Source organism: Ailuropoda melanoleuca, chromosome 14 (assembly GCF_002007445.2).
Source record: "Ailuropoda melanoleuca isolate Jingjing chromosome 14, ASM200744v2, whole genome shotgun sequence".
NCBI lineage: Eukaryota > Metazoa > Chordata > Mammalia > Carnivora > Ursidae > Ailuropoda > Ailuropoda melanoleuca.
In genome coordinates, this window is record NC_048231.1 from 7,359,539 (window position 1) to 7,372,282 (window position 12,744).

Below are 12,744 nucleotides of genomic sequence, written 5' to 3' on the forward strand. Positions count from 1 at the left end.
GACAGTCTATTCCATAAATGCCTTATTTTCTTCAAAATGTCGATGTCAAGAATGTCAAAGACTGAGGAACTATCCTAACTGAACAAACCTAAAGAGACATGATAATGTGTAATCTGGGATTGGATTCCGGATCAGAAGCATTTTTCCCTTTTGCTATAAAGAACATTGTTAGGAAAACTAATGAAATTTGAAAAAGACGTGTAGTTTAAATAACAGTATTTCATCAGTCTTATTTTTCTGATTTTGATAATGTATTGGGGTTATGAAAGGGAATGTCCTCTTTTGTGTGTGTGTGTTTAGAGAAAAAGGGGCATCATATCTGCAACTAGTTCAGAAAAAATATGTATATATATAGAGAAAGTGATAAGCAAATCAGATGAAGAGTGTACAGGAATTCTTTGTCCTTTTTGTATTTTTCTGTAAAAAGTACTTTGTGCTTTTCTGTAGCCTGAGATGAATTCAAAATAAGGTTTAAGAAACAGCCCCGTCTGCAGACTCAAGAGTCCTTTTGAGTGAATTTTCTTCCCACTCCTTTCTTTCCTGCACTCTGATGCTGCACCTTAGTATTTAGGTCCTCACAGCTCCCCGCATAAAGCGGAAGAATCCTACTTTAAGGCGGGAGTGTGAGAGGTGTGTGTGTGTGTGTGTGTGTGTGTGTGTGTGTGTCTATGAAAGAGGCAGCTACTCCCTCAGGGTGTCGCAAAAGGCCAAACATCAAGCCGGGATCAAGTATTTGTTACAATGCCTAAATCAGACCAGTGAATGAAGTCAAAGTTCCCTTTCGGGTTTCTGAGGGACGGGAGGGCATGTTCTCAGCAGGATGTAGTGACCCAGCTCATCGAGAGCCCAGAGCCAACATGTGAGAAAGCCCAGGACTGAGTTCATGTCCTCTTTCTCAACTCCTCCAGCCCTCCTTCCTCCCTCCTCTTCTCTCTGTCTCTCTCTCTCACACACCCACACCTTTCTTCTTTTTTCGTAGAATTTTCCCAGACACTCTGGCCGCAGGTGAAGGGACCTTTTCTATCAGCGACAGAACACTTCTGCCCAGAAGGGGGCGCTTTCTTCCTCTGGAGCCACAGAATGCAGCCCAGTCTGTGCAAACCTGCTAACTCCGGGCTCAGAAGGGGGTGAGGTGGGGGGGGGGCGGGAGGCCCGGTGCCCCATCCTCCTCCGTTTGGTCTGACCTGCCCAGAGCCTTGTACCCTTGGGATACAAGTCCCAAAGTGCTCACCCCGTTGCCTACACCATGGTCGTGATAGAAGTTTGCCAAAGGAGGGTCTGCCATATGCTACATTAAAATTCACTCCCCTACTTTCTCTAATAGCCGTTTACTTTAATTCACTCATCTCAATATCAGGAGCTGCAGCGAAGCAGAAAGTGGTTCTGCTATTTATAAATGATTCTGATAGAATAAAGTAATGTCTTGATTTCTTTCCAACGGTCTAGGAACGATAAGTGAAACCTAAGGGATGGTGGGGGGGGGCAGAATTCTCCTCTCCCATGAAGGCAGGGATCTGTCCCACCCCCAGCTTTTCGAACACGGCCTTATGGCTGGAGGGAGGCATCGGGAAAAAATGGAGTCATTTTCAGTTCTGAAAAGACGGTATTCGTCTCAATTCGCCAGCATCAGCAAGCTATGTGTTGTACAAATCAAATAGGCACAAGGCTTCAGGCAGGACTGTGAAAAAGAAACTTTAAATATTAAAGAGCTGGTCAGCACTTATCTGATCAGTTTAGAGTGAAAACAGACGCAAAGTCTAAGCCCTTTTTAAAGAGGCCACAGCGTAAATATCTGCACAGAAGATAGATCTCCATGGCTGGGTCCAAGGTTGTGTCCAGATTACAACAGAGGATCCAAACTCCCGCCCGTCACGTGGCGCATTTGCCTACATACCACCCCGCAAACGTCTTTATTTCAAAGGTACTACATCCCAAGTAGCAGCATCTTTTGTGTCCATCCAGTGGGGATCAGGCAGTGAATGACTTGACGTTAAACTTAGGCCAGCCCGGCACTTGGACAAGCCTGTAAGAAACTACAGAACTCACTCTCAGACGGGGGTGGGTGTGACCAAGAAACTCCCTGTGCCGTCGCGGTAATCGTGAGGGGGATAGTCAGGGTCTTTCCCTGAGTGAGCGGCGGATTCACGCTGACCTCTAGAGCTCAGTGGCATGAGAGGGATTTTAGTTTTCTCAAGGCCCCCATATGAAAAGAAATGATTAACTCTTACATGGGAAATTCGCTGTTTTCATGAGGCAACCGATACCTTCCTTTCTATTGCCCGTCTGAGGAAGCATAGCAAGCCTTTCAGAGCCAGTGTTTGTAATTTCTGCACAAAGGTTCCCACGAAGACCTCAAAACTCATGTAATACAGGCTTGGGAGAGAATTTCTGTGTTTAGGAAGTGAGGAATCGGCAAAAGGAGAAGCAGGTGTCTTGGGGAGCCCAGGGCTGGATGTACTCCACAGCAGAGGGAGGAGCTGGGCCGAAGTGCCCTCCGTTGGCACCATGGGTGGGGCCGTGGGGCAGGGTCAGAGTCACTATCATCTCCTGGTATGAGTCCTGCCAAAGATTCCACTTCCCACATGCAACCCTGCTAATGGTCTCTTTTGGTTTATTGCTCAGAACTGGAGGAAACTGTGCCAGCTGGATGAGTCCACCCTTGGGTCTTAGTGATTTGCAACCCCATAATGTTCTGCTTCTTAATTATGCAAGACCCTTGCAACCCTTTTGCCTTCCTCAGATTTATTGTAGTAGATTAAGATGGACGCAAATTCTTTGCCTCTCCGCCATCAAGAGGCAGACTCTATTTCCTTTTTCTTTGAATCTAGACTGACCCTGAGACTGGCTTTGACATATAGAATGCACTGGAAGTGACTCTGTGTGTCTTCTAAGGCTGGGCCTTAAAGATTTCAGTATCTTTCAATTTTGCCCTACTTAGAAACAGTTGCCATGTAAGATGTCTAGCTACCCTGAGACTTCCATGTTGTGAGGAAGCCCAAGGTAACCATGTGGAGAGAGAGGCCATGCAGAGAAGTGCTGAGGTGTCAGACATATGTATGTTCTTAGACCTACTGCCCAGACATCATGTAAAGGAAGCCACGTGCATGACCCCAGCAAACGGCATATAGAACAGAATAACCACCCAATATGGCCCTGTGTGCTGACCCACTGAATCATAAACAAATGTGATGGTTGATTTAAGCCAGTAAATTGTGGGGTGATTTATCATCTAGTTATTTAACTGAAACATATATAATTGAAGCTAATGGAATTAGTGACCCATCCACCATCACCACACAGAAACAACAGGACCCATATGGAGAAAGCTTCTTTATGTCATTTAATTAGCAAAAACTCCACTGAGCTGGGAGAAGAGCCCAGAAAAACTTCATGATTCCAGCTGTGGTCTACATGATGTCAGACAGAAGTAATATTTTTCTGAGGGCAGTTCTTTTCTCTCGTAGTTCTTTTTTCATACTCTGCCCCATATTTCCTACCCTAACATTCTGGCCATTATACTAGCCTACTGTAATCCCATTATCCAGTGGTATGTTCATTTTACCTTTAAATGACTCCAGAGAACACCATAATAGGAACACTTGTAAACAATCCAGCTGTCCAGCAATAGGGGACTGGGTAAATATAATTTATGGTACAGCCATGTAACTTTTAAAAACCCTTGGATTTATTAATACTGTAGATGCATGTGTACAGATATGCTGTAGATACCATGGAAGTGTATCATAGGCGTAGAGAGGTATTTTCTTTTTTTTTTTTTTTTTAAAGATTTTATTTATTTATTCGACAGAGATAGAGACAGCCAGCGAGAGAGGGAACACAAGCAGGGGGAGTGGGAGAGGAAGAAGCAGGCTCATAGCAGAGGAGCCTGATGTGGGGCTTGATCCCATAACGCCGGGATCACGCCCTGAGCCGAAGGCAGACGCTTAACCGCTGTGCCACCCAGGCGCCCCGAGAGGTATTTTCAATATATGTTATAAGACAGAATAATCTCACTTAAAAATCTGACATGCGGTATCCATCCACAGATGCCTAGAAAAGGATATGAGGATTTGCAGTAAGGTTGAGTAGGATATGGGGACTCTTATCCTTTTATTTGAGTTTCCTGAAATAAGTATGTATATATACCTTTTACATGTAACAAAACAGTACAAGAAGTGTTATTTAGGAGGTAGAAGTGGTGATGGAATGGCAGGAAGCCGGCCAGGCCCCCAAGGCAAGTGGAATGGGGCTAAAATGTTGTTGTGACTTAGATTGAAATACCTGTAATTCCTTGGGTCCCCCACTTGATATGTGCCCTCCTGTGTGCAGAACCTGCTCCAGCCTCCCCAGCTGCCATCAACAGGAGCTCTGTTAATAGCAGGTGAGACCTGGGCTCATACAGATTCTTAAGTGGAGCAGTCAGAATCCCGGGTTATTGAATGGCCTTGTCAGAACTTTATCAGCAAACGGTATTTATTAAGCACTTTCTTGCTTTAATGAGTCAGGAAAGAGTGTTCTTTTTTTTTTTTTAAAGATTTTATTTATTTATTTGACAGAGAGAGAGACAGCCAGTGAGAGAGGGAACACAAGCAGGGGGAGTGGGAGAGGAAGAAGCAGGCTCCCAGCGGAGGAGCCCAACGTGGGGCTCGATCCCAGAATGATGGGATCACGTCCTGAGCTGAAGGCAGATGCTTAACCACTGAGCCACCCGGGTGCCCCTGGAAAGAGGGTTCTCTTTCCCTTTACCATTCACAGTGGTGTTTCTCAGCAAGAGTAGTTTTCTTTTCCAAAAATGAACCGGGACCTTCATTTCCCTGAAGCCACGTTACTGGGCAGAGTTCTCCAGGGAAGGGAAGTGCCGATTCAACCACAGAGCACCATGCAAATGTGTGGTTGCTCTCTGGGACTTTTTGTCTGGCTCTTACTTCTCTTTCCTACGTCCTGCCAGAAAATACAGTAGCAAAATCTGTGTGCCGTGGACATCTGTCTGGTATCTCCTTCTCTCTCTTCTATCGGAAACCCTGGCCTGCCTTTTTTCTAGGGAACTGCCTCCTCTCATTCTGTGTATGTGGCTGGGGGTTGGGGGTGGAACGACCACATCTACTGGCTCCACGTGGGGTGGGGGGCACAGGACTCAGGCTTGGCCAGTTGGCACGTTCCATTGTCCTGACCATAGGTAAAAGGACCACGAACAGGCACATGACCCAGGTCAGGCCACTGAGACTCAATTCTGACACTTGCTGAAATTATGGAGAAAGGCCTGGACTGTTTCTCTTTGGCTTGCCAAGCTGACAGGTTGCAAGCCTAGAGCTGCTTGTGGCCTTCTCATCGGTTAAGTCCACCTGGGAGTAAAAGCAACACAAAGGAAAACGGGACTGAGAGGAGAGAATCAGATTTTTAATGTCATCTTTTGGAAACCTGGATCCAGCTATTCCAGAATTTACTCCTTAATTTTTTAGTTGCAAGAGCTAAGGAAATCCTTTTTGTTGTTGTTCTCCTTCACTGAAGACAGTTTGGATTGGATTTCTCTCGTAGAAAAGGCGGGACAAGGCAGGGCTCCGTGAAACCTGTGAGATTAGTAAAATACTAACCTATTTTGCACACTGCCTCACAGCTTTCGTGGCACACTCACACATAATCACAGTTGAAGCTCGCTGTGCCCTTATGAAGGAGGCAGAGGCTTTCTTATTATTTCCACTTTACAGAAGAGGAAACTGAGGCTCAGAGAAGTTAGCTGCCCTAAGTGGAGGCTGGGCCGAGGAGCTGCTGAGCCACAGAGCACAGCCATGCTCTCTCCTCGACATGGGAAAGCTCTTGAAGAGAAATCAGATTTGGTGGGCAGACAGGAGGCAGGGTGAGAGTTTGGAGAACATATTCCTCAGGGACAGTGACTGTTTCTGCTCCTTTTTCTTCTTTCACAAAGGCTTAATACAGCCCTAAATATATAATAACAATAAAACTAATATTTTCTGTCTGCCACGTGCCGGGCATTGGCTAAGTAAGCACTTTCCTTGGATTAGTCAGCTCCTTTCCTGACATGTATATGAGGAAGGTATTATTACCATCACCACTGTTTAACTAAGATGAAGTGACTAAAACTCAGAAAAGGCAGAGGGGGGCCTGGAATCCAGATGTGACTGCAAAGAACTCTTGGCTTCCCTCTCAATCACCAGGCTGAACTAGTCCTTAGTAAGAAAAATGCGGATGCTGTCACCACCTCCTGGTTGGCCTTCGGGCCTTTCAGTTGGAGCTGGGAAGATGTGGTTCTAGATTTTTCCTTTCATTCAGACTTTTCCCCTCCTGCGTCTGGGGCTGTGTTCTGTACAACTCTGCAAGGACACAGTCCCCGCAGGGACTCCACCTTCTCAAGCTGGCTGTGCCCGGCTGGCCTGGGCAGCAACAAAGCCCACAGACATTTCCAAATGACTCGTGAAACTTCCTAGCTTCCAGTTTCCGGCTCCAGCTGGTGCTCAGAAGCCCAGTGTGGCACTGTTGGAGGAACAGGGGAAGGATCAGCCAGCAGGAGTGAGGCCCTGCCCCCTGCAAATCCTCAGAAGGCTTCTCTCCGTGTCTCTTCCACCCCACCCCCGCTGGCCCCATCTCCATCCTGCAGGGACGGGAATACAGCTCATTATCTATTTATTTTATAAAAGCGCTGCCCTTGGTGTTCAAATCACCTCAGAGCCCAGAGCACACAATTTTAAAACAATTAAAAGATACAAAACACAAGATTGGCAATGACTGGTACCTTTTAAAAATCAGCAGTAAAATGCCAGTGTGAGGAGCCCTGGCTCACCCTGGGCTCTGTGGGTGACTTGCTGGAGCTCTGGCAGTGGCACGGGCAGGGAGCGATTTTTCTACAACCTCTGTCTGAGCTGTGTGCTCACAAAGCCGGGACGCTCCAGTCACCTTCCTTCAGACTCTCCTGTCTGAGGCTTTATGACTCAGCTCAGGCCAGCATCGACTCGCTTATTTCCTTCCTGTGCGTGCTGTGTGTGTGGAAGCTTGCAAGAGGCCTGCAGTGTCTGATGAGGAGCACAGGGGCAGGCCTGCTCTATGTTCCCCGGGTGGGGGCCGCCTTGGCCGTTAGTGCGTCACTGCCTGGGCCTAGCCAATAGCTGGTGACCAAATAATAATATTTATATTTTTTAATGATTTTATTTATTTATTTGCTATAGAGAGAGAGAGAACACAGGCAGGGGGAGCGGCACGCAGAGGCAGAGGGAGAAGCAGGCTCCCTGCTGAGCAAGGAGCCTGATGGGGGACTTGATCCCAGGACCCCGGGGTCATGACCTGAGCTGAAGGCAGACGCTTAACTGACTGAGCCACCCAGGTGTCCCCCAAATAATAATATTGATAATAACAATATTAATGATGAGAGCTGAGCTGGACTGAGTCTTCTGCTCTGTGAAGAGAGTTATGTTGGTTTCCTCACTAAAGTTTCTCCAGCTTTGAAAAACGTGTTTAGAACCTGAGGGGAGAAAACAAGCCCAGAGCAACCACGTTACCCAGGTTGGAAGAGAACCTGGGAAAAAGAAAACCCCACCTGGAGGCCATCTGAGCTGGAATGGGGGTTGAGGTGCGGCTGGGGCCCCGGCTATGAGAGACACCTGCTACTCATCGTAGAGCCAAGACCTAGGGGATCCGAACAGGACTCCCAGCTTCTTCCTACCGGCATGGCCTTGGGCAAGTCGCTTTACTTCCTGGGACTTTGGTTTCCACACAGTAAAGCAAAGGGATGGGCCTAGATAATCCCCTGATAATGCTACATTATAGGTTTCTGATGCTTGAGATGCAACCAATCATTGGCAAATATTTATTGACCCTTTCCTATCTGCCAGGTAGCCGTAGGCATCTCTCAGGACAAGAAACATTTTCCTGTGTTTCATTATCCCGCAGATTTCTCTTCTGGTGGCCACAGCCCAGGTGTCTCTCCCAGGTCAGGGGCTGGGGTGGGGGGAGGCAGGTGGTGGTGGGGTGGGCTGGAGAGGAGCATTTTTTGACTCAATTACTCCTTTACTGATCACCTACCTTCCCTGCCCTCTGAGTCGGTGGTTGCCTCCAGGAGCTTTTCCATTTGATCTCCATGCAACCACATTTTGTGGGATTCCCTGAGCACTACCCCTCCTAAAAAGCAGCCCTAGCCTCTCTCTGCTGTAATGAGGTTCCCTTTCGAGTCTCATGATGACCTACTACTATCTTTCATCCTACTGAGCGTCCCCCTGGCTGCATTCATTTCTCTGTCCACCCGGGCTTATTCAGCTGTGTTCTCCTCTGCAGGCTATCTGTCACAGGAGGCTGTCACGGCCCCATTGGAATTCACTTTATCTTTCCCTCTGCCCTATTCGCTGAGCAAACGTGCGTTCGGCATTTCAGCCCTGGAAATTCTCTGGCCCGCTTTGCTCTGGCCTAAAATGGAAACCTCAGTGGCTTTGCAGAAAAATGCCACATTCTCCTGCAACCTAGCTCAACAGCTCTTCGCTGAATGCTTATGATACGCCTCGTTGTCGTGCCCTCAAGAGGCTTATGATGTTGTTGGTGAAATGAAACAGACACAAATGGGAAACAATCTGAAAACAGCAAAGCACAGTCATGTTGTCAGTGTTATCACGTGGGGCCTAAACGTGCGGTAGCAGAACACCATCTCTAATGCTAGCAGGGGACGCCGCCGCGCGCCGAGGGCCAGTGCATGTCTCCCCACAAACCTACGAGTTTTGTCGGCATTTTACACAGCGGCAAACTGAGTCACAGAGAATTGTATTAGCTTACAGTCTCATGGATGATAAGACGACCCAGCTCTTTTCAACTCCAAAGTACGTGCATTTACAACCTTCACTTCATGCTGAGCCGCGGCTCTGTGAGCACCGAGAAGGTGGGATCTAGGTTCACGACTGTTTTCCAGAGCCATTCTCCTAGTGCTCACCGTAGTAAATGCTCAATAAAAAAATACTGTGTATAATATATACGGCATGCTGCACCCTGCAGTTTTTCTGGACGGAAAGACCTGTAGGAAAAGCTAGACCAAGTGGTCTGTTTTCTAGAGTCAGGGTGGCAGGATGTTGAGGGGTTTGGAGGTTTACCAAGCTCAAGCTTGGCAACCCCAGTAGGCTGGGGGTGGGCTTGATGAGAAAACAGTGGGGGGATAGAAAAGGAGGGAAAGTAAAAACAAAAACAAAACCCCACAACAACAGCAACACACGCAAGCAACAGTGCTGCTCCTCTTTTCGAGACCTTCCATCCAGCTCTCGTCCTACCCTGCTCTTGTGTGCACACACGGCCCCTCTCGGTGGTGGCGGCGGCCTGCCTGCTTTTGTGCCTCAGGGGGGTGGGCTCTGGCTTTACCCTACTTTGGATCCCCCGCAGTGGGTTGGTCCCTCAGAGCAAATGTTTGTTGAATTGAAATTAGGAAGTGTACCATGTCGCATAGCCTTCTTTTTTCCCGTTTCTTATGTGATGGTTTTTGGGAAGTAGCAATGATGTAGGAAGAAAGAACAGTAGAGAAACCCCTCGGTAGTTATAAGGAGAAATGATTGTGGTGCCATTTTTTTTAAAGCCCTGGGTCTGATCTGTCCCAGATTGGATTCTCACTCTTAGAAGAAGGAAAAAAAAATGAAAGAAATGAAGCTGCATCTCCCCATCGAGACAGCCTGGAGGGTCTGCCACAAAGAGGACTGAGGGGGAAATGCTCAATTTCATTGGTTTATTCTGCTGGGTCCTTCTCTCCAGGACACAGTTTAGTGCACCGAGTGAAGTGGAAAATGAAGAACAGGTGAGCAATCAGCTGTGAAAAGCTTTAATGGACCCAGCACCCCTTGGGGAATGAGGCAAGGCTCTTGCAGGCGCTCAGGACCAACGCCATTCCAGTTCAATGGGTTTTGTTTTTGTAATGGGAATTTAACTCCCTCAGGTGGCCCTGGGATGGAGGACAATTACTGCCTCGGCGGCAGTGGGACAGAGGCATCTTTAAAGAGAACCGAGGCCACTGTCCCAGAAGGAACCCCTGGGCTCATTAGGGGCCTTTGGAAATCTTGAACTTCCGGGTGGTCAGGACAGCGGGTCACGTGACCCTGAGAACAGAGGGATGCTGGGATCACCCGGGGCTTCCGAGTAATGGAACTGGGACCATCGCGGCGTGGAGGCTACTGTGGGGCTGTGGGTCCACGCCCAGGAGGCTTGGCACCACCGCGGCCTCTCAGCGGGAGCACCGGGGTAGGCAACCCTCTTTTAAGGTCTCTGGAGTGTTCTATAGCAAATGAGGTCTTGGATTTGGGCCGGCAGGCTGGGAAAGGATGTCTCTCTCATGATAATGAGGAGGAGCAGAGCTCTGTGTTTACAACGCTGCAGACCCTGAACTATGTACCTTCTTCGTTAACGTGTGAGAGCAATGCCTTCACTCCCTAACACCAGCAAAACCCGGGTCTTTGCCCATTAGCTTCTTCTCTTTCCTGCCCTCTCAGGTTTTCCTGGCTACTGAACTTCTGAAGTTGTAAAAATGGTGGAATGGAATAGAGGGGGGACCAAGGAGGCAGGGGGAGAGGGAAGGGTTCTTTTTGCTGGGCCCCCTCCAAAGTTCTCCTTCGTTGTGGAGGATGCTGGTACTGGGCAGAGCACAGATGAAAATCTAAAAATGAAGTGGGAGAAACTTACTTACTGAGCTCAGTCAACCTATGTAGCAAATATGGGATGGGGAGGAAGGAAGAACAGAAAAATAGTCTGAGTTGGGTGTAAGGTAGGGTTGCCAGATAAAATACAGGACACCAGTTTCATTTAAATTTCAGATGAACCAGTAATTTTTTAGTATAATGTATGTGTTTTTTAGTATAAATATGTCCCAAAGATTGCATGGGAAATATTAATACTACAAAAAAGATTTCTTATGTATCTGAAAATCACATTAAACTGGGCATCCTTTTCTATTGTTTGCTTTGTTTCGTTTTGCTAAATCTGGTGAGTCTAGTATTGTTGGGAGAGTTTTGTGAGATTTTTACTGGAGGGGGGGAATTGGCAGAAGAGAAAAAGATTTTATGAAAGCTTGCTGTGGGCTATAGACTGGACCCTCTCTTATGATCTTTGAGCAATGCTAGTGTGATTAGAAAGCAGTATGGATTACATTTGCTTGTAAGACTGTCTTCTTCAAATGTCACTCCATGCAGACTGGATGACAGGAGACCCGGGTTTATGTCTGGGGTACACACATATTATTTCATCCTTACCTTTATATAAGGTAGGCAGCATTGTTCTTGTTTTACAGATGAGGGAAATAATGCTCAGAGAGGTTAAATAACTTGCCCAGAGTCACACTGTGAGTGGAGCTGGATTCCAAGCCTAAGTTCATGTGACCTCCTGTGCTCTAAACCCAAAGCCTAAAGAACCCACATCCAACTGAATCTCTACTTCCCAGCTAAATGCCACTAGGATAGACATGTGTTTTAAAATACTTGAATATAAATGATAAATGCATGCGGAATGGACTTGTGGATTTGTAGTATTCCTTTTTCAGTTGAAGAAACAGATATCGGGAGGAGATAAAAGTCACACACGTGGTTAGTAGCAGAGCCAAGACCAGAAGCTGGACCCATAGCAGGGACACAGGGAATGAGAGCTCAGGGGACAGCTGCAGAAAAGTGAAGCAGGTCAAGCCGACTGGCCCTTTATTGTCAGCCTCCTCCTGCCTCATCACCCCAACTCTCCCCCTCCTACATCCTACCCTCTCCAGGCATCGAGCCTTGTCCCATTTCCATGTGTTCCTGCTCTGAGCCAGCTGTCGTAATCCCTGCAAGGTGTTAGCTGATAACAGCCTGCGGAGGGTCATGAACTGTGGGCCCAGCGGAGGATATGAGAGGCTATGGAAGTCTGCAAGAAGTGTGTGCCGGGACAGATACCGCAAGAGATGCCTGAGGGCCTGGCCGCCAGGTGGCCTGGCAAGGTGGCCTTTACCTTGGGGCATTCACTGTGGTCTGACCTCTTCACAGCCTTGCTATTGCACCAGGTGGCCTGGCAAGGTGGCCTTTACCTTGGGACATTCGCTGTGGTCTGACCTCTTCACAGCCTTGCTATTGCAGACGCTCCCTTTTCTCACGCCCTCAGTTTGACGGGATGAGTGACGATCACTCAGAGGAACAAAGCTCAGAGGGAAAGACAAACAAAAAAGCCAGTTTATTAACGTACAGTAAGACAGAGCTGCTGCCGTGACTTTAGCCTGATCAGTGCCTTCTCTCTCATAGGATGAGGAGCTACGTGGAGAGTCAGGGTGTCCACAGGCTGTTCAGGGTTCCTGAAATCAGTGCAGGGGGTATTAGGCAGAGAAGACCAGAGTTTAATGGCGGTGAGAGCTAAGGTCTGGGGCCATCAATTTTACCAGAAAGAAATGCCTGCTGGAATGGTTGGACATGTGCCCTCATGAAACTAGGCGTACTCTCTTCTGGGCAGTGCTAGAATATGGCAGGTATCAGGCCAGGAGATAAACAGCATACTTGAAAGGGTGTAGTGATTGCAGAGAGCTTGATGAAGGGATTCTTTCCAAATGTGTTTCAAAGCCAACCAGAGATGACGTAGCACCCCTAATCTAGCCCCAGTCTAGCAACCCTGGGAGTCATTCCAGCTCCAGGGCAAAAGGAGGAAATAGCTACCAGAAGCCGGAGAAGGCTGCAGTTGTAGCTCTGAGGGAGTGTTTCCACAGGATCCTTGGCCTCTGGTTGGGGGAGAAATACAGCCATCACCAAAGCTGTCTGGCAGGGAGGGGAC

The 12,744-nt window shown here is 47.8% G+C and overlaps 1 long non-coding RNA gene across 2 annotated transcripts in view; it reads left to right on the top strand.

Moving 5' to 3' along the window:
- The window catches only part of LOC105234863, a 147,035-nt gene that overhangs the window by 46,528 nt on the left and 87,763 nt on the right, over positions 1–12,744 (top strand). The window lies entirely within an intron of this gene.